This window comes from Megachile rotundata, chromosome 5 (assembly GCF_050947335.1).
Source record: "Megachile rotundata isolate GNS110a chromosome 5, iyMegRotu1, whole genome shotgun sequence".
Lineage (NCBI taxonomy): Eukaryota > Metazoa > Arthropoda > Insecta > Hymenoptera > Megachilidae > Megachile > Megachile rotundata.
The window spans coordinates 6,749,415-6,770,884 of NC_134987.1; the positions used below are offsets into that span (position 1 = coordinate 6,749,415).

Consider the following 21,470-nt stretch of genomic DNA (forward strand, 5'->3'; position numbering starts at 1 on the left):
CAGTCGGATATCAATTTCAAAATCGTAAATAATTTCACGTAGATGCGGTAAAATATGGTAGATGTTATATGAACATACAATAAATCATTGTTTCCATAAAAGTTTCTCGGTAGTTTGTGCCATGTGATGGCATATCTGTATGATATTCTATTGGTAATAATTTTTCTGCGACACTGTTCGTGTGTTTCAAGCCAAAGGAATAAAAGCCGATATCAAAAGTCACCTGAATGATATATTGGTAAAAAGAAATGATCTATTTCGTAATAAATAATGTGTTACATTGTTATATTACACGCATTATTAACGTGACAAAAATTCTTTAAATAAATTTAATTTTTGTTGTAACTTTTGGAGCAAGTCACTTTTAAAGCAAGTTATTAACTTGGAGAAATTTAGGTGCTGGCTGATGTAAAACATTGGAAATATGAAGTTTTGGGAATTCAGGAGGTTAAGAATTTAGACAATTTTTAATTTAGTTATGTGGAAATTTGGGGTATTTGACAAAATTTGAAATTTGGGAACTTGGGCACATGGGAATCTGGTAATTTTGGAATTGGAGAATTTGGGAACTTGAAACACTGAAAATTGAATAATTTATAATTTAAGTATTTGCAAATTTGGTATTTAGAGATTTGGAAACTTGAGAATTTGGAGAATTGGGGTATTAGGGTATTGGGAAATTTGGAAGTTGGAGAATTGAGGTACTGGGGAATTTGGAAATTTAGTATTTAGAGATTTGGAATTTGGGAATTTGGAAAATTGGTATTTAGAGGTTTGGGGAATTGGAATATTGGGGTATTGGAAAATTGAGGTATTGGGGAATTCGGAAATTTAGTATTTAGAGATTTGGAATTTGGGAATTTGGGAATTTGGTATTTATAGGTTTGAGGAATTGGGATATTGGGGTATTGGGGAATTTGGAAATTGAAGAATTAAGGTATTAGGGAATTCGGAAATTTAGTATTTAGAGATTTAGAATTTGGGAATTTGGAAATTTGGTATTTAGAGGTTTGGGGAATTGGAGAATTTAGGAATTTGAAATGTGGTATTTAGAGATTTGGGAACTTGAGGAATTGGGGTATTGGGAAATTTAGATGTTTGGAAAGGGAACTTAGGAACTTGAAAATTTTGGAGCTTGGGGAATTGGGATATTGGGTAATTTGGGAGTTCGGAATTTTGGTATTTTGCGCTTTAGAAACTTGGGAACTTTAAGAATTTGAGTATTTGGGTCTTTGAGAACTTAAGAACTGGGAAATTTAGAAATTAGAGAATTCAGAAATTGAGAAATTGGGAAATTTGAGAATTTGGTAAATTGGTATTTGGAGATTTGAGAACATATGAGCTTAAGAATTTGGAAATTTGGAAATTTGAGAATTTGAAACACTAAAAAAGTAGTAATTTACTATTTGAGTATTTGGAAATTTGAGAATTTAGGAATTTTTGAAATAGGGAACTTGAAACATTGAAAATTTGATAATTTGAGGATTTAGAAATTTAGAAATTTAGAAATTTAGAAATTTAGAAATTTAGAAATTTGGAAATTTGGAAATTTAAGAATTTGAGAATTTGAGAATTTGACAATTTAAAACACTGGAAATTTGATAATTTGGAAATGTGGAAATTTAAGAATTAGGAATTTTTGAATTAGGGAATTTGAAACACTGAAAATTTGATAATTTGGGAATTTAAAATTGAAACCATAGAAATTAAATACATAAATAATTCTTGGAACATGGAAATTTGACAATGTTTAAATTTGAAAACCTAGAAATATACGAATTTAAAAATGATAAAACATGGAATTTTGGGAATTTTAGGGGTAACAAGTTCAAAACCTTGAAATTTTATAAGTTTCAAAATTTCCATATTTCTAATACGAATTGTACGAATTAATCTTACATTCCTCACTCAATCCCTATCTACTTACGCTAATGATAACAATTATAACGATAGACAAATTCCTTCCCATAATCTCGTCTAAATTAAACAAACAATTTTTCCTCTCTAACTAAGCATCATCGCCTCGACGCTAAACTGTACGATAACAGCACGATAAAACCGACTGAAACACAAGAAAACCGAATGAATACAAAATACAAGTTTAAGACATTCACCAAAAGTGATTCTTGTTACTACAGAGAAGTCTAAAACCGTTTTATCCAAAAGTGTACTCTTGTTCACTTGTCCGATGAAACTTGAATATTTGATAACGCTGCATTACGTTAACAGCGTCGTATGTTCATTTTAATGGATTATAAAGTAAATTGAAACATCCAATTCCGCCCACGTATGGCCATGATATTAAAGTTCTCGTATTTAACAGTAAATTTTTGATGTTCCCGGAAAAAGTGCAATTATCATAGAAGCAAGTCGAAGAATGTACATCCGAATGAATGCTTTTTCACGCATGACTTTTTTCCTCACCACGGAGAAAAACTGCCGCGTGTGTCAATTCTTTACACAGAATTGATCGATATATCGCGCATAGGGGAGCCTGTTATATTCCAACTCTTCCTCATACGCAAAACGCATCAGTTTACAAAGCGGGTCACCGTAGGGGGTGGGCCACGAATGTGTGTGCAAACGCGTTCGTGTGCGTGTCTATAATACAGTCACGAGTTTTTATTTTCTACGAGCAACAAGCGCCACTCCTGAAAAACCCATTTCGTGCGTCCTTTTTCACGTTACCTTCACCCGGTTTCATTGTTGGAATTTTCCAGTCAATTGACTCCTGAGACGCAACGTTTTGTCTTACGCTTTAGCGTAACCCCAACTCTGACTCGCGTCTGTACACTTCTCGTTACCGGTCTGAACTTCGACACGAATTAACCAACGTGTTGACTAGGGTGCTTGGAATCCGACTTTCCAAATGTGGAGGTTTAAGCTTCTCCATTATTTTCGAGTGGGGGGCTTTAATTAATTTTTACACATCAATACATTTTTGGGTATTGATACACTTTTTTGTTTACAAGTCGCATTGTAACTTGCAGTTGTTGAATTTTGAGGGTCATGGATGTGAAAAGAAAAATTTTATACTGTAGTGATTAATGATTTTTATTGAAAATATTAGCAACTCTATTTAAATTAAAGTGATTATAGAGTGACAAGAGTTACTAGTTTATGAATACTATGCAAATTTAATAAACTTGTTAAAATTACTAATTCGTAAACAAAAGGCATTATGACTAACGAACTGCATGTAACGATGATAATAAATTATATTTTAAGATGAATTAGTTACATAATTATAAGCACACTGAGAAATTCTATTATATTCTATTAATATGATAATTTAAGAATTTGGACATTCAGAAGTGTAGGACTTTGAGAATTTCAAAATTTGTGGATTTAATTTAGGGATCCAAGGATTTGGAGATGGGGTGATTTGTGTATTTAGATTTTTAGGGCACAAGGGGTTTGTGGATTTGAAAATTTGGAGACCCAGGGATTTTGAGTTGAGGAAATTTGGAAGTATGGATACATAGAATTTTAAGGGTTTCAAGACTTCAAATTTTGTGGATTTGATGATTTGGAGATTTAAGGATTTAGAGATGAGGTAATTTATACATTTGGACATTTAGGACTTTAGAGGTTTAAAGACTTCGAACTTCGTGGATTTAAAAATTTGTGGACATAATGATTTAGGGACAGCGTAAATCATAAATTTGGACACTTAGATCTTTAGAGGTTTGAGGACTTCAATCTTTCCGGATTTGAAAGCTTTGGGATTCAACGATGTGGAGATGAGATAATTTATAAACTTGAACATACAAAACCTTAAAATTCTAAGGGGTTTGAGGACTTTGATCTTTGTGGATTTAAAAATTTGAAGATTCAAGGATTTGGGGATGAGGTAATTTATAAATTTGGATATTTACAACTTCAGGAGTTTGAAGACTCCAAACTTTGTGTATGTAAAAGTTCTGAATTACAAGGATTTGGATATGTGGAAATTTGTCAACTTAGATACATAGAGTTCTGGATGTTTGAGGACTTCGAATTTTGTGGATTTAAAAGTTTGAATATTCAAGAATTTAGTGATGAGGTAATTTATAAATTTGGACGTTTAGAACTGCAGAAGTTTAGGGATTTTGAACTTTGTGGATGTGAAAGTTATGAAGTACAAAGATTTGGGTATGTGGAAGTTTGTCAATTTAGATACATAGATTTCGAGAGGTTTGAGGACTTCGATTTTTGTGAATTAAAAAATTTGAAAATTCAAGGATCTGAGAATAAGGTAATTTATACATTTGGACATTTAGAACTTCCAGGATATGGGGACGTTGAAAGTCGGTATGAGAACTACAACCTCAAAAGTCTGGAACGTACCCAAGAGCCATTTAAGGATTCAGGAATTAGGAACACTTGAAACTTTCATGAACTAAAAGGTGGAGATACTCGTGAATTTACAAATTTACATGACCAAGAATACAGTTTGTATGCACAAAAATAAGCTACCCCGAGTTAGCCCACGTGCGTGTAATCGCGCGCGAAGGAGCATCTCAGGCTCTCCGCAGGATACTTCTCCTGGTTGCCCGAGGATCTTTCCCTTCTCCTATCCGGGAGAGAAGGACGAGCTTGCGCCCTGAGCTGCTCTTCGTCGAACTCTCACGGCAAGAAAGGAGTGGGAAAGACACGGTGTTCAAAGTTGGTTTCATAGTCTGAGTCGAAGTCACGGTTGGAAAGGGGTTGAAGGAGCGGAAGGGAGTCGTGCAGAGAGCTCGAAGGATGCGAAGGTTGGCAAGGTGGGGTATAGTAGGCGAGCTTTTTCGGCAGGCGCGTACAGTGGCGGGGATTTGGGAGACGGGGGTGTAAGGAGAACCAGGGAGAGCCAGGGTGAGACGGGTGGTCCGCACGGTGGGAGAAACAGGAGACCCGGGCAGTGCAAGCCGGGCAGCCTGCCCGACGATATCGTCGCTCTGGATAACACGGTGATTCTATTTTTTTTCTTACTCCGTTCTCGCATCACCGAGTCCGCAGCTTGCCCGCGAGTTTTCCTTTGCGTGTCCTTTTGACGCGAGCATGCGCGCAGCCTCCGATCGCGGAGGAACCTAACGTGCGTTCACACGTAAATGTATGTGCCCGCGCACGAAATATAAGTGAAGAACAGAGGAACACAAGGATCGGGCACACGCGTGTCACGCTGCTCACGCGTCCGATCGTAAAATACACGGAGAGCACGTGTATCCATTCAGAGGGACAACTGAACGCGAGAGTGCGCCCGAAAGAACGCACGCATTTCCCGGCTCCCGAGGCTTCCGTCTTTCAAGTAACAGGTTGGTCATTCCGGCTTCTCTTAAAAACCACTTTCGCGCGCTTCTATCCTCATCTTTGCCCACCGTCTACCGTGTTTCGCGATATTTCCTTGTTCTGATCCTTTAAAACTTCTTCTGCGTCCTTGGTCCGTGTAAAACTTTCGTGACTTTTGCGGTGCTCATCGGAAGCTGTAAGAAAACGATTGATCAAAAGTTCTGGAATCAATACTTCCGCGATATACCAAAACTTATGGTTCTTGCAGCACACTGACGCTGCAAACCTGCGCTGCATATTTCAGATTCTTGCAGCTAACTTTTTATTATCGTTCGCTTAATGACATCACCTGACGTCTCAACTTCGACGCATTCTACTGTATATACTTTAAAAACGTGTCGTTTCACTTACTGCATTGATTTGCAGCATTGATTCTTAGAATAATTTAAATTATCCGTTCACTCAGGTGCTAGTATGTGATCGTATGTGATCGCATGATCAGATGTTCTTACGCAGGTTGTTTAGGTACTTTTATATAGATCTAATACTTAGGTGTTGTTACGTAGATCTGATGTTTAGGTGCTGTTATGCGGATCTGATATTTAGGTGTTGTATAAATCTGATATTTAGGAACTATTATGTGGAGTCTGATGTTCAGGTATCGTTAGACAAATCTGATATTCAAGTGCTGTTATGTGGATCTAATGTTCAGGTGTTATTATGTGAATCTGATATTTAGATAAAGTTATGTAAATCTGATATCTAGGTTGCTATGTGAATCTGATGTTTAGATCCACATAGATGTCTACAATCATGTAGAAGTGATATGTAGGTACTGTCATATAGATTCGTTGTTCAGGTGCTGTTATGTGAATCTGGTGTTCAGGTGCTGCTATATAAATCTGATATTTAGGGATTATTATGTGAGGTTTAATATTCAGGTACCGTTAGGAAAATTTGATATTCAAGTGCTGTTATGTGGATCTGATGATCAGGTGCTGTTATGTAAATCTGCTGTTTAGGTAATGTTATGCAAATCTGATAATTAGATTGTTAAATGGATTTGAAGATCAGGTGCTGTTATGTGGATCTGATGTTTAGGTCTAGCCTAGTGGATCTGACGTTTAATTGCAATTACCCAGAAGTGATGTTCAGGTACTGTTACGTGAATCAGATGTTCAAGTACAGTTATGTAAATCTGATCTTCAGGTGTTATGTGTGTTTGATGTTAAAGTGCTGTTATGTAGATCCGATGTGTATGAGCTGCTATGAGGTCTTGATGTTCAACTGCGGTTATGTAGATCTGATGTGTAGGTGTAGATCTGATATTCAAATGCTATTATGTAGATGTGATGTTTAGGTATCAAATGTTAGAGTCAGATGCTGTTATGTGACTTCTCTGCTATTCCGTCAAATAAACTGACAAATCTTCACGATGCTTTAAGATGACCAATAAGATGTCGTACCTTTGAACTGCATCTTTAAAGCACTAGAACCTCAAAGTGTAGAAGAAAATTTTCACATAAATTCCTGTAAAATTCACCGTGTTCGACGTATGCACGAATCGGATAGAAAACGGCCGAAATGTATTTTTCGCCAGTTGAAAATAGCCGAATCGATGGCACTGTTAATTAACGAGCCCGTAGTCCCTTCGTCTTTCCGCGGAATTGCGGTTTTGCCGTGGGAATCGAGCCACGTATGCAACGTGATTTCGAGATGGATTTGATCCCGTTTTAATCGACCGATTTCCGTTCCTATTTCCTCGATTCCCGGCAACCTTCCATTCTGTCGACGAACTTTATCTTCTTCGCGCTTTTGTCCCGAATCAAACGGTCGTTTCTAAACACCTCGACACTTTTCATTCTTTTTTCGCATTGTCGAAGAACAAAGTCTTTTGTCTACGACTGGTTGGAGAACGAGAGCAAGGGCGAAACGTCGCCGGAAAGCGAAAGCGCGCGTTTTATTTTTCATGTTAAACGACGCGACGGACGCTCGCGAGTGTCGAGACGCATTGATTGCACGCGACGCGTAACAGGTCATGTATCAGGACTAATGCAGTTTATTAAAAAGAACTATTTATGCTTTCACGCCCCTGTCACACATTTTTCGACGGTAAAAGTGCCGTTGTGCTTCTGTGGGTTTTTAGTGGATTCATTATCTTCCAAAGACTGAAAATGAACTTTGTTTTAATACTCGTTTTGGGAAGTTTTAGGAGGTTCTGCTACGGTAGTGAAGTTTGAAAGTTTGCACATTGGTGATTATGGAAGGGTGTTGTAAAAGGGGAATGCAAGATCTTCGGAACACCGATTTGCTACGAAGTTAGCTTAATTGTCGAAGATCTTGCAGGCAATAATTTGGTGAAATTACAGAGTGCAACTATTTGAAATCGAGGGGGAGTTCGAATCGAAAATGTGGAAGCCACTGAGATGAAACTTTGAGAGATTATAAGTTTGTGAATTCGTAAATTTGGTATTTTTAAATTTGAATATTTATGAGTGTGAAAATTTCTGCATTTGAACATTTGTAAATTTGTAGCTAAATTCCTAAATTTGAAAATTTATGAACCTGAAATTTTATGGATTTGTATATTTGTGAATTTGAAGCTTCTGGATCTTTAAATTCCTAAATTTAAGTATTTATGAAGCTAAAATTTTATGGATTTGTACATTTGTCAATTTGAAGTTTTTGGACCTTTAAATTCCAAAATTTGAAAATTTATAAATCTGAAAATTTGTGGATTTGTACATTTGTGAATTTGAAGCTTTTGGATTTCTACATTCCTACATTTGAAAGTTTATGAACCTGAAAATGTATATTTGTGTACTTAAAGATTTTGAATTGTAAAATTTCTAGATTTTGAAAATTGCAATTATAATAATCTACAAGTTCGTGAATCAAAAAAGTTTAAATTTAATTTTTAAATTTAGAAGGTTTGATAAATTGAATCTTAGAGAATTTAATAATATGTAAATTTCTACAATTTTAAACTTCCAACTTTCAAATTTCCAAATTTCTATATTTTTAAATCTCCAAATTCTACATTCCTAAATTTAAAAAAACCACATTTTATCACAAAGCATACCGAAACGTGTTTAATCGAATAAACCACGAATTGATTGATATAAACAAACCAAAATAAAGGAAATTAATGATTAAAAAGTCAATACGTGAAAATGAAATTCAAAATTTATTATGCAATGCATTCTCAGCAAAAGTGTTTTTGAAAACCGCTGGTGAAATTGCGAGGCCGGCAGTAATACTCGCGTAAGGCAAATAACTAATTATGCAGACAATAAAATGAGAAATAAACTGCGGTTTCATATAAATCAGCGAACACGAAATTTATTAACACATTAACATTTATATTAAAGTAACTGATTCATTAATTACACCGCGTATTCAGTGAATAAAAAATGAAACCACACTCCATCACATTATGTTTTACAAAAATCTGATTGTGTTTTACAAATTTATTTCTGACGCATTGTAATTTTTGGACTAAACGTTAACCGAGGTTTACAAACTTTGCACTAATGCTATTCAGCGATTCTAATTCGTAGTTTGTTTCCCGTGGGCGGCGAATTTGAAGACACTGGAATTATGCACCCACCATATTTCCAGGAATATTTCCTACATGGTAGATTATGTTAAATGTCACGATTTGAAATGCAATTATTTCTGTCTTGGTTAAGGTTTTACATAGTCCGCTGGTTTTAAAGTATTACTATTACATTTTACATTTTAATGCTTTCCGATACGATTTTAAAGAATGATGTGTCGGAGCAGGAAAATACGTTTACCAATATAGGTTAGTGCATCATTGTGCCACAAATTGACGTCAATCTTTTATAATAATTTGATTGATTTTCCCGATGGTCGATCTAGAAAACTTGCGTATGCGATGTAGCTTCTCCGTTAACGCGTTGACTGCCGTAGTGAAAACTGATGTACATGGTCAGACACTATAAAAGAATACAAGACTTGCTCTTATATTCTTAATACTTAATCTTTCAAATGAATTTTTTAATCTGTTACTGTCTATATCATTGTCTCAATATTAAGAGTTCTAAAATATCTACTTTCGTTCGCCTTTCCAGTAAATAATTAATTTAATTGAATTTGCAACACTAAACGAATGGCCGCCATGACAGTCAACGGGTTAAGTATTCTTCTAACTCAACTCTGTGTAATTAAATTTCTTATAACTGAAATAATTTAATAGTAAATTTATAATGATAATTTAATATTAAATATTAAATTTCTTTAACTAAAATAATTTGTGAGTGTAGCAAACTTTAATCCTCCATTGTGATCTAATGATCAGTTTAGGATTTTCAGCATTTTATTTAAAAACAAGCAATTTTGAAATTAAAATGGAGTAGAATATTTGCACATACATACATATTTTTACATATTTGTTGATAAAATGTATATTTGAAAATATTTACACAAAACATGTATTGCACATATTTGTACATAATATATATATCTACACATATGTAACATAACCTTACTACAAATTATTCAATACAGAAGTTTTACGATTTTATAATTCATCAAGTAAATAAAAAATGTCAAGGTATTTAACATTTCGAGGAAAGATACCTTTCCAAGAAGCAATCAATGAATTTTCTCTATAGGATACAATTTTCCCGGAAAATTCATTTAATATTCCTTCATAAGGATTCAGTAATAAATTCAATATCGGCAATATTTATACGACGTTCAGTGAATAATTTATAATAAGCAGATTGCTTTTTGTCCGTGTCAAGAGTCGAACAAAGAATAAACCGATTCATAGTCACAAATGATTTCTCCTTCAAATTTTTTGCACAATACATCAATCTCCATATTTCGACGTATAATGTATTAAATGAGCGAAGAAATAACCTCAAAACGTTATTCAAATAACACGTCGGGATTATAATATATGACATGTGAATTGCAAAGCTGTGTTATATAAAAATAATAATAAAATTTAGTGACAATAAAAATAATTACTGTAATGATAAAATAATTTACATTATGAAAATAATGTGCATTTACCTGCTACTGAAATAACAAAATAAAAAGTACTTGCAAAACAATATTTCTTTATTGTTTGTTTTGAAATGACTTTTAGTAATAATTTAGTAATAATAAATGAAGTTTCATTATGAAAGAATGATACAACAATAAAATGTTACTCTACTGCGACAAAGAAATGAAATAAAAGTAAAAAATATAAGTAGATGACTATGTAATATTAAAATTACATGGTGTTACAAGATTCAGTTGATAAGAAATAATAATAAATGTTAAAGTAAATATTTAATAAAACAACTTACTATTGTTCACTTAAAATAATGCATGTAAAGAACATATATAAAGCTAGACTATGTGATATTACAATTACATGGGGTTCGAAGGTTAGACTGACAAAAAATAACAATAATAAATGTTAAACTTAAATTTTTAAGAAAACTATTTATTATTAGTTGAAACAATGCATGCAAAGTACCTACATGAAGCTGACATATGTAATATTAAAATCACATAGTATTACAAGATTGAGTCGATAAAAAATAATAATAAATGTTAAAGTAAATATTTAACAAAACAATTTACTATTGCTCAGTTAAAATAATGCATGCAAAGAACACATACGAAGCTACGTAAAATAGATTTCGTTCAATGGGAAGAGATCAAGGTAAATAACGATCTCCATCTTTTTACAGTCATTTACTTAATTTAATAGTCAGGTTTACAATTAAAGTACAATTAAGACCGACTAAATTAACGCCTTCTACACCACAGGTCTCAGGATAGGATAGGCATTATCGTTTAACAAGTTAATAATGAATTAAACATGGAAAGATTAATCGGTATTATTAACGGTAAAATGAACATTAAATATACCGAGTGTCAAGGTAATTTTCCAGGCGAATTTTCCTCGATTTTATCGCCGCTAAGAGTCTGCAGGATTCTCGATGGAAATTTTCCTACGTTTTATCAGCACGGAAAGTTTACGGTGGATCGGGGTTACTCTAAGATTAAGTTTTCCGTTCGAATTTTTTCTCGGGGATTCGATTTAAATTCGCGATACTGAGTCTTTCTTAAGAATGTATAAAAATGTTTGCTTAGGTTCTTGAATTAACGTTTCTGGTATTTCGTTTAGTGACTATTTTTCGCTTGTTATGGTAAAACTTGTTGCTTTTATGAGGAGGTGACGGAACTTAAGAATGTAGAGTTGCGACGAGTTTAATTTTGATTCAAATAAGTAAGATTGGAAGATGTATGCTTGCAAATATTATTTCTACGATAATATTTATAGTAAATATTAAGGAACATTAATAAAAGAACAAAAATATTGTTCTTTTTATTTCTATACTTCAAGTGTACGAATTCTTTTGTCTTCCACAGTATGTACGTTGAAAATTGGTGAAAAATTTCCTCCTTTATTTAAGTGAATGCTATGAATAATTAATATAAGATACATATAATTTATGTAGTTTAAATATAAAATATTAAGTTGCAAGAAGATACAAGTTTACTGTTTATTGAAAATATTAATAACATCTCAAACAAATACTTATTTTAAAATATTAACATTTCGATTAAATATTTGTTTTAAAATATTTACATAAGTTTCTATTAAAATATGATTTCAAAACCCTATTTATTTAAATAACCGTCATTACACACAAAGAGGAAAGAAAATCCACGTAAAAAATACAGTGAAAATGTGAAATAAAATGTCATATGCAACCTCTCTGATGAGGAAATTCAATTTGCAAATTCGTTAAAATATTTATAAAAGGAATTGCACGCAGCTTTGAAAGTGACAATTTGAATACTTTCGTTAATTCAGCGATTAATTGGTATTTAAAACGAATAACAATTCTGTTATCAACCTTTATTTCATTATTAATGTATACAAAATTTCATTGAAAGTGTATGAAACACGTGAAAGCAATATAAAGACTATTGACTCATAGTATATTTCAACGATATCAATAATTTCATTTATCAATTGTTGAATTAACAGAAACGTTCAAGATTTGATGAAATTCGATGTTTCCTCTGCACACAAATTTTCCTACAAATATTTGAGAAATGTTTAAATTCAATTTCCTGGAAAACAAAGTCAAATTCAAACAAACGTTATTTTATACTTTCAATTTATTTTCGCACGAAGAATCATTCCCTTTTCTGTTGTATCATCAATACCGGAACGTCCTACACGCTGCGAGCAAAAACGATGAAATACCGAAAAAGGGACAGGAAATGAAAACATTACACGACTGGAAGACACTTTTATCTGTGACAGGTGAATGCAAAATGTGCACCGAGAATACTTTGCAAATATTTTTTATGCAAGGGTGATTTGCATAATTCCTGTCCCATAACAGTAGTTGAATTTAATTTGTCTTACGATAATAGCAAAAGAAATTAAATTTAAAAAGTAAAATATATTATCAAAAAACTAGATTGAAACTATAAATTCAACATATTATTTTTAATTTTTATGTTGAGTGTCAGATAGTTTGTGGATTTTTCAATAATCTCTTGACTGCGAATATTTTCTTCCTCTGCATATGAGAGCTTGAAGTTACTGCAGCCATTGTTCTTCACTGCATAACTCTCTTTTTTCATCTTACTTTTACAATGGGTTATTTACTTTTATTTTTATTATGTGGATATTCAATTGAAATAAAATAATTGACTTCTATCAGCTGATGAAACTAGAAAAATAGTTATAATTCGTAATGTTTAGGTTAACCTCAAAATTGAAGGATGTGTCAAGTAACAAATGTCATTGATTGATTTCGATCGAAGTCTTCGCAATTTTGCATTGAAACATAACCTATAAATTTATTCGTCAATAATTTCTATAAATATTCCGATGCTACTATTACTATGGAACAGTAATGTATTTTTTTTAATATTAAACGTTTAAATCTTTCTTGGAAGTTAAAAAAATATGTTACATCGATGGTTCAATATCGACTGCATCATTTTTCGCAATAAAGTGCAATCATTCGACAGTCGCACTACATTTTTAAATAGAAACCTATTTATAAAAATAAAAAATGTTCCCTTCGAAATAAAAAAGATAATACAAAAAAAGTTCGTGAGAAAAATGAAATATTTCATAAAAACGTATAAAATGTCTGACAGTTAGTTGACTTCCTTGACTGTACTCTATTATTTTTTCACAGAATATTCCGAGAAATAAATCGGTGTGGAAACAAATACGTAATTTTATTTTTACAAGGAGGATATATGTTTGTATTCCGTTTTTTATGGAACTACATATTTGTTCTTTTACACCGATCGCTTCCTCGAAACGTTTTGCGTATAAAAAGTACGATGTCACAGAAGTTAACAATTTGTTGGATTTCAAGCTTTTGTGTAAAATATCTCGCTCTTCAATTTGGGATATTTTGCAAACTGTTGATTTTTTATATAGTTTTCTAATACTTTTTCATGTGGAATGATGGTAGAATTGCTTATATATGAAGATTGATGCAATTTTTATTAGAAAAGTGTTTTTAATGTACATTCAATGTATAGGTAATAATACATTTAATATACATTTAATGAAATTTTGCAATTTTACACATTTGAAGAAATTTTGAAATTTTACATATTTAATGAAATTCTGAAATTTTGCACATTTAAAGAAATTTCGAAATTTTATACATTTACTGAAATTTTGATGTTTTACACATTTAAATGATGTTTTGAAATTTTGCACATTTATTGAAATTTTGTAATTTTACGCATTTACAGAAATTTTGAAATTTTTTACATTTAAAGAAATTTTGAAATTTTACACATTTACTGAAATTTTGAAATTTTGTACATTTAAAGAAATTTCGAAATTTTATACATTTACTGAAATTTTGATGTTTTACACATTTAAATGAAGTTTTGAAATTTTACACATTTACAGAAATTTTGAAATTTTGTACATTTAAAGAAATTTTAAAATCTTACACATTTAATGAAATTTTGCAATTTTGTACATTTAAAGAAATTTTTAAATCTTACACATCGAATGAAATTTTAAAATGTTACACAGTTAATGAAATTTTCAAATTTTACACATTTATAGAAATTTTCAAATTTTGCACATTTAGATAAATTTTCAAGTTTTATACACTTAAAGAAATTTTCGAATTTCATACATTTACTAAAACAAATGAAATTTTTCAGTTTTAAAATATGATTTAGCAACTGCAAAATGTACATAAATTGTTACACCCGTAAAGAAGATATGATTGCAAATATGTATATAATTGTTTTGAAAAATGTATTTTTCTCTAATATTTTCTTGCAACATCAATAAAAAGGATACAACTAATTAGAATTGCGTGAGTTATCGCGCAAGTGCAGAAGATGAGGGTATAGTACTTTAGAAATTGAGTTTAATGTTCATATAATGGAAGTTTCGATATGGGTCAAAATTGACTTCGTATTGGACGTCGTTGTTTGATGGTTGCCGTTATGGAACATTTATCCAGTTAACTGGACACGACGAGTTAACATTATACTAGTTTTCATAAATTGGAAATATTATGTACAAGTTTAATACACATGAAATAAAAATGAATACATAACCATACTTAGGTATTATAACATAAGGAAATAATACAAAAACATAATGAACACAAAATAGTTGAATAATATGGAAGCAAAAGTATCTTTGGTACAAACGCACATCTTGACTGTCTAAGGGTTGCAACGGAAACTGAAGGAACAATAGAAGAGAATAAAACCCCTATACTCTTTTTCTGTTAATCTAATATCTGGAAATGGGACAAATAACTTTCTTCATATTATTTTTCAGTAAATAGTTTTATCTACTTCCAAGAAATTATATTATATCAAAAGGTTGTAACTGTATTTTTAAGAATGTATCGATATATCTTCTAAACAGAAATATGTTACATTTGTATTTATTATAAGTTATGTTAATATTATTAATATTATTATATGTATTTAGATAAATTACTCTATCCACACATGTTCGTTTATTCTTCATTTCTATACTGTGAATGTGTATCTATTTCAACTTGGTATCAGTAAAACCCAAACAATTTCATATTTACATTCACTGAAGATAAAGTTCAATATTCCTATTTTTATCAGTTAAAATATATTTGTAATAGAGTGATCATTGCATATAACAAGAAAGATCTATATTTAATATTTCATACTTTCAAAAATGTAAATATTAAAGAATCTCAAATGTAAATCATAAAAGATCTCCCTTAAAATTTACATTTTTGAGTAGTATTCACTAACATCAAAGAGCAATATATCAAAGTTTGCTAGGAACACATAAATCACATAACGATAAAATTGTATCGTGCAAAAAAAATGCGTGGGTACTCTACTGGGAGAATCATATTTTTCATACTTTGATTATCATGCGGGCATAAACAACACACAAATACAGAAATAAAACACGGAAAACAGAGAAAACAAGTGATTAATGAATGAGAAAGGAAAGAACAAAATGACTTTCTTTTGAATAGGCAATTAGCTCAATTAAAGGTTTAATTACTGAAACAATTCTGTATTATGAGTTTTCAGTTGGGACTCGATACTTTCTCAAGTAATAATGTGCGTTAACAATAGAGTAAAGAGAGAATTCCTCGAAAAGCCTACGCCCAGTGAAATGTCGGGCTACCAATCATTCAACGTGCTAAAAATACTGAAAAGATCATGTTCAAGTCTTCCTACGCGAAAAACGAAGGGGGTGGGTTTCCTAAGGAACTTCACGGACGATCACGTTGAACGTGTCGAGGCACGATATTGCCAGGCTGGAGAGACCCGAGCAAGAGGGTCAAAGAGGGAATTTCTCGACGATCGAACGAGCTTTCTTTTTTTCTTTCTGTATTTGACCGATGGAAGGCGAAAAAAAAAGGAGACGAGTCGACAGAGCTTAAGGTTCTGTTAATTGATGTGCATTGAAATGATGGATTTCAGGACTCTGTGATGACGGGCAATCAATATAATTGAATTGATGATTAAAGTGAGTGATAGAATAGATTCTATTCTTTTAAATAATTAAATAATATTCTTTGGCATTTGGTAGGAAATTAACTGGTTTTTACAAATTTCGTTTTATTGTTTTCAGTTATAGTGCATTTGGTTTTGCTATGTATTCATGAATTTAATAATTACGTTGAATAAATAATAACATTGAGTATGTATGTATTGTATATATTGTAATATTGTATTTTATAAATAAAACATATAATATGTATATATATGTAAACTAACAAATGCAATGCGAAAAGTGTTTATTTAATATAATATAAACTTAACTAACTTAATATCTTTATTTCATATGACTATTGAATATTTAAACTATTTAATAATATAACAATATTAAGCCTCATCTTTATTAAATATATTAAACATTGAATCTTTAGCCTATTTAATAATGACAATATTAATACTCATGTTTATTAAATATATTAACCATTGAATCTGTAGCCTGTTTAATAATAACAATATCAATATTCATTTTTATTAAATACATATAATAGCCATTGAGTCTTTAACCCACTTAATAATAATAATATTAATAACCATCTTTATATAATACAATAACCATTGAATCTTTAATCTATATAATAATAACAATACTACTAATCCGTATTAAATAGCAATTGAATTTTTAACCTATTTAATAATATTCGATACTAATTATCATCTTTATTTAATACAATAATAATTGAATTTTTAATCTATTGAATAACAATAATTTTTAATATATCTAACCTTGCTTTTAGTGCCTTTTATCATTAAAAATGACCATACATATTATTTACAAAATATCGATTTCAACAACAAACGTTTGAACCAAATATGATATCAATAACTTTATTTTATTAAATTATACTAGTTCATAATGACATTAAGTACATATAATGTGTGAACAATTATTGTTCTTCTATACAATGCAATGCATAAAGCTTCCTTTCCAATTGTGTTAGGTGAAAACACTCTATTGTTCTATCTATCGAACATATCAACTTGATACGAGCACCAACTTCTCATATACTCTTGATAATCCATCAATTTGGAATGGATTTGAAGTGACTACTTGTTGAAACAGGAAGTGACAGTCAAATCCAGGCGAATAAAATTTTTATCACAATTTATAGAATAGCATTTAAACTTGCAATTACAAAATTTTATTATACTAATTCAAATTTCTTATATTTTTCTTCCATATATTATATTGTACAAATTTTCTTACATGTGTTGTATTTCATAAATTTTAGTATGTATATTTACAGATTTTATTATATAATTATATTTCATAAATTTTGCTATGTATATATATACATATATCATACAGGGTGGATCACAATTAGTGAAGGTCCCTGAAATGGGGGCTAGCTGACGTGATTCTGAATAAGATTTCCCTTTGCCAAAATGATGTTTGAACCTTCGTTTTTGAATTATTAAGGAAAAGTACGGACCAGTCAGAGCACGAGGATTATTACGTGTTGGATTACTACGCGCTGGTTAAGTAGGCGTTACATTCCTACGCTTAGAATTACCATGCGTTGCATTACTATGCGTTGGACTACTACGCGTTGAATATTCACGCTCTGGATTACTACGCGTTGAATATCCACACGCTGTATTATTAAGCATTGTATTACTACGCGTTGGTTAACTACGAGTTAGATTCCTACGCTTAGAATTGCCATGCGTTGCATTACTACGCGTTGGACTACTACGCGTTGAATATTTACGCTCTGGATTACTACGCGTTGAATATCCACACGCTGGATTACTACGCGTTAGATTACCACGCTTTAGATTCCTAAGCTTAGAATTACCACGCGTTGCATCATTACACGTTGGATTACTACGCGTTGAATATGCACGTGCTAGATTACTACGCGTTGGATATCCGCACGCTGTATTACTAAGCATTGTATTACTACGCGTTGGTTAACTACGAGTTAGATTCCTACGCTTAGAATTACCATGCGTTGCATTACTACGCGTTGGACTACTACGCGTTGAATATTTACGCTCTGAATTACTACGCGTTGAATACCCACACGCTGGATTACTACGCGTTAGATTACCACGCTTTAGATTCCTACGCTTAGAATTACCACGCGTTACATCATTACATGTTGGATTACTACGCGTTGAATATGCACGCGCTAGATTAGTACGCGTCGGATATCCACACGCTGTATTACTACGCGTTGGATTATTACGTGTAGGATTACTACGCGTTACATTACCACGCGTTGGATTACCACGCGTTGGTTAACTACGCGTTATCCGAAGCTGTCGCTCTCGCATCTGCGCATGCGTAATCCTCGCACTCTGATTGGTCCGTGTTTTTCCTTAACACGTTGACTGCCGCGCGCATTTTACGTGGTTTGCCCATGGCGCCGCCATGAATTTTTTACTATGCGGTGCATATTATGTTGAAACATTATTTACAGCAAATAATAATGCATAAGTTGTATAATCATGTTTAATGCATTTTTCGTGGTGGGGGTCTTCAAACAATGGTATTATTTAAAATTTGATCAGTATCAATATTTACTCTATTTATGTATTTTAACTATTGGTCGCGTCGCCGGTCACCGGTGGCCCCCACGGTGCTGTAGCCAAGTCAAGTGCCGGTCACCGGTGACCTCCACGGCAGCCAACGTGTTAATAATTCAAAAACGAAGCTTCAAACCCCATTTTTGCAAAGGAAAATCTTGTTCAGAATGACGTCCTCTACTGCCCCTTTCAGGGAGCAACACTAGTTACGGGACACCCTGTATGTACATATAAGTATCATTACATTTACATTTTTTATATTATGTACTCATTTATACATTTTATATTTAAATTTCAATATTATGTATATTAAGTATCAAGTATTTATTATTAGTATTTATATTAAATATCAAACATTAAATTGATATCGTAAATAATCACATGTTTAATATTGGAACTAATACTTCATGAAAATACGTCTTATGTAATTTTACGTTCCATTTCATTTCCACAAGAACTACTTACAGAGTCATATTTGCTTGTGCACTCTACATTGCAAAATTACCGATCGATAAATTGCAATTAGCACGTGATATAATTAATGATTTCATTTCAGGGATATGCAAAATGTGATCGCTTAAAAACAGTTATTAATTATTGAGGATTGCTGTTTCATCTTCTGTAAATAAATCAATTTTTGAATACAAAAAAATATTGCTACCTTTAATTATTTAAATTGCATGTTTCTTTAAACTAAACTTCTTTTTTACACGAATCGATTTTCATTTAATGTAATGAAAAATACAGTTCTATTTAAAAAGTTGAAGATCACGATAATTCCGCGGAAAAAACTTTGAATATAAAAACCCAAATACCCTATCACGTTCGCTATAAAAAAAACAACAAAACTTTTCACGCTTTGATTGTCTTCAAATATTTACCATTTACGAGAAAAGCGTTGGCTAACTTTGTCTCGAACATGCTATATAAATGTAAATCAATGTTTTCTTTTTATTCCACTATTAATTGCGTCGTTTTTGTTAATTTATATTATCATGCAAATTTTGGCAGTATTATGCATGACTGGTAATTTTAGAAATGTACATTTTATGATCCACTTCGATAAAGTATTACATACCGTCATATATGTTAAATTTTAATCAAATATAAAATGTCAACAATTCAACTTGAAATATGGAACATATGATAAAATATATAACAATAGAATTAACGTAGGCTAAAAAATGTAACATTAAAATATAAAATTTATTATAATACATAATACTAATATTAACATATGTCAAAACACATAATATTAGAACAAAAAATATATTAAAATACATGACACTAAAATTAACATTAAATATATCAAAACATATAATATTAAAATTAATGTGTATTAAAATATATACCATTAAAATATAAAATATATTAAAATGCATAACCTTAAAATTAACATGTATCAAAACATATAATATTAAAATAAAAAATATGTTAAAATACATGACATTAAAATGAACACATTAAAGTATATAATACTAAAATGAACATATAATAAAGTACATAACATTAAAATTAACATAAACTGAAATATAAAATATGTAGTCAAAATAATTGGTAAATAAAATATTGTACTGTTTCAAGCAACATGTAGGTCGCTTTACGTGTCGTCATTAATAAAGCGAAATAAATAGATGATCAACACGATGTGGTCGCTAATTGGTACATGTACTAAATATAAACAAAGTTAAGCAAACATGAACAAAATAAAAAGTAAAACATCGAAGTCACGCAGATCATAAAAGTATTAACAATCGTTACATTATCTGCCGAGTTAACAACCACGTGTTAATTGCGATTAAAATGTACAAATATCAATGCTTCCTGTGATTTTAGCATGGCAAGCTTTAATAATAAGTCAAAGTGTTAAAATCGTTGTTCGGTGCGTGCTTGTTACGTCCTTCGTGAAGAATTAATGTCGGCAACAAAATTTATCGCATGATTTGTTCTCCTTCTGTTCCTGTGTTCCGTTTACTCGTCTGGAAATCGGGGGAAAGGAACACTTGCTCAAGTCCTGACAAATTGAAAGCCTAGACAGATGCTGAAACAGAACGTTACAGTTTCATTTTGTAGCTATTAGTATTGCATTTATGTAGTAGACTGGAATATTTTGTGCATCCAACAGAAATTAATACTCTGCCACTATATTAATATATCTGCATATGGGTGACGTTTCAATTTGTGAATCTATCAGTTGTATTATTAAGTCTTCTTCGTTCTATATACTCGTATTAATTAATTAGAACTATGAATGAATACATTAAGATATTATTAGGAAATTTTTGGTAACATTTGTTAGAAACAAAAATGTCATGTGATCTAATTAATTGCTTCAGTGTGGCAATTGGAATAATGAACAAATACATGAAAATGTTTGGTCAGATTTGTTAAAAACAAAGTAGGTATACATACACAAATATTTGACTACTTCAGTGTGGCAATTAGAATAATGAATAAATACATGAAAATATTGCGGAAATGTTTGGCAAGATTTGTTAAAAATCAAAATATTTAATAAAATTTCCTACTGTCTCAGTGTGGCAATTAGAACAATGAATAAATACATCAAAACATTGTGATAAATGTTTAGTAAGATTTGTTCAAAACAGAAATGCTATGTAATCAAATTTTTA

At 31.4% G+C, this 21,470-nt stretch overlaps 1 protein-coding gene across 2 annotated transcripts in view; it reads left to right on the forward strand.

Moving 5' to 3' along the window:
- Positions 1–4,720: 4,720 nt before the first annotated feature.
- Positions 4,721–21,470, forward strand: part of Fife (regulating synaptic membrane exocytosis protein fife) — a 208,394-nt gene continuing 191,644 nt past the window's right edge. The window contains exon 1 of one of the 2 annotated variants that reach the window (XM_076531515.1): positions 4,721–5,276. The gene's annotated coding sequence lies outside the window, so the exon portion shown is untranslated. The remainder of the gene's footprint in view (positions 5,277–21,470) is intronic. The other variant, XM_012291762.2, reaches the window with a different exon arrangement.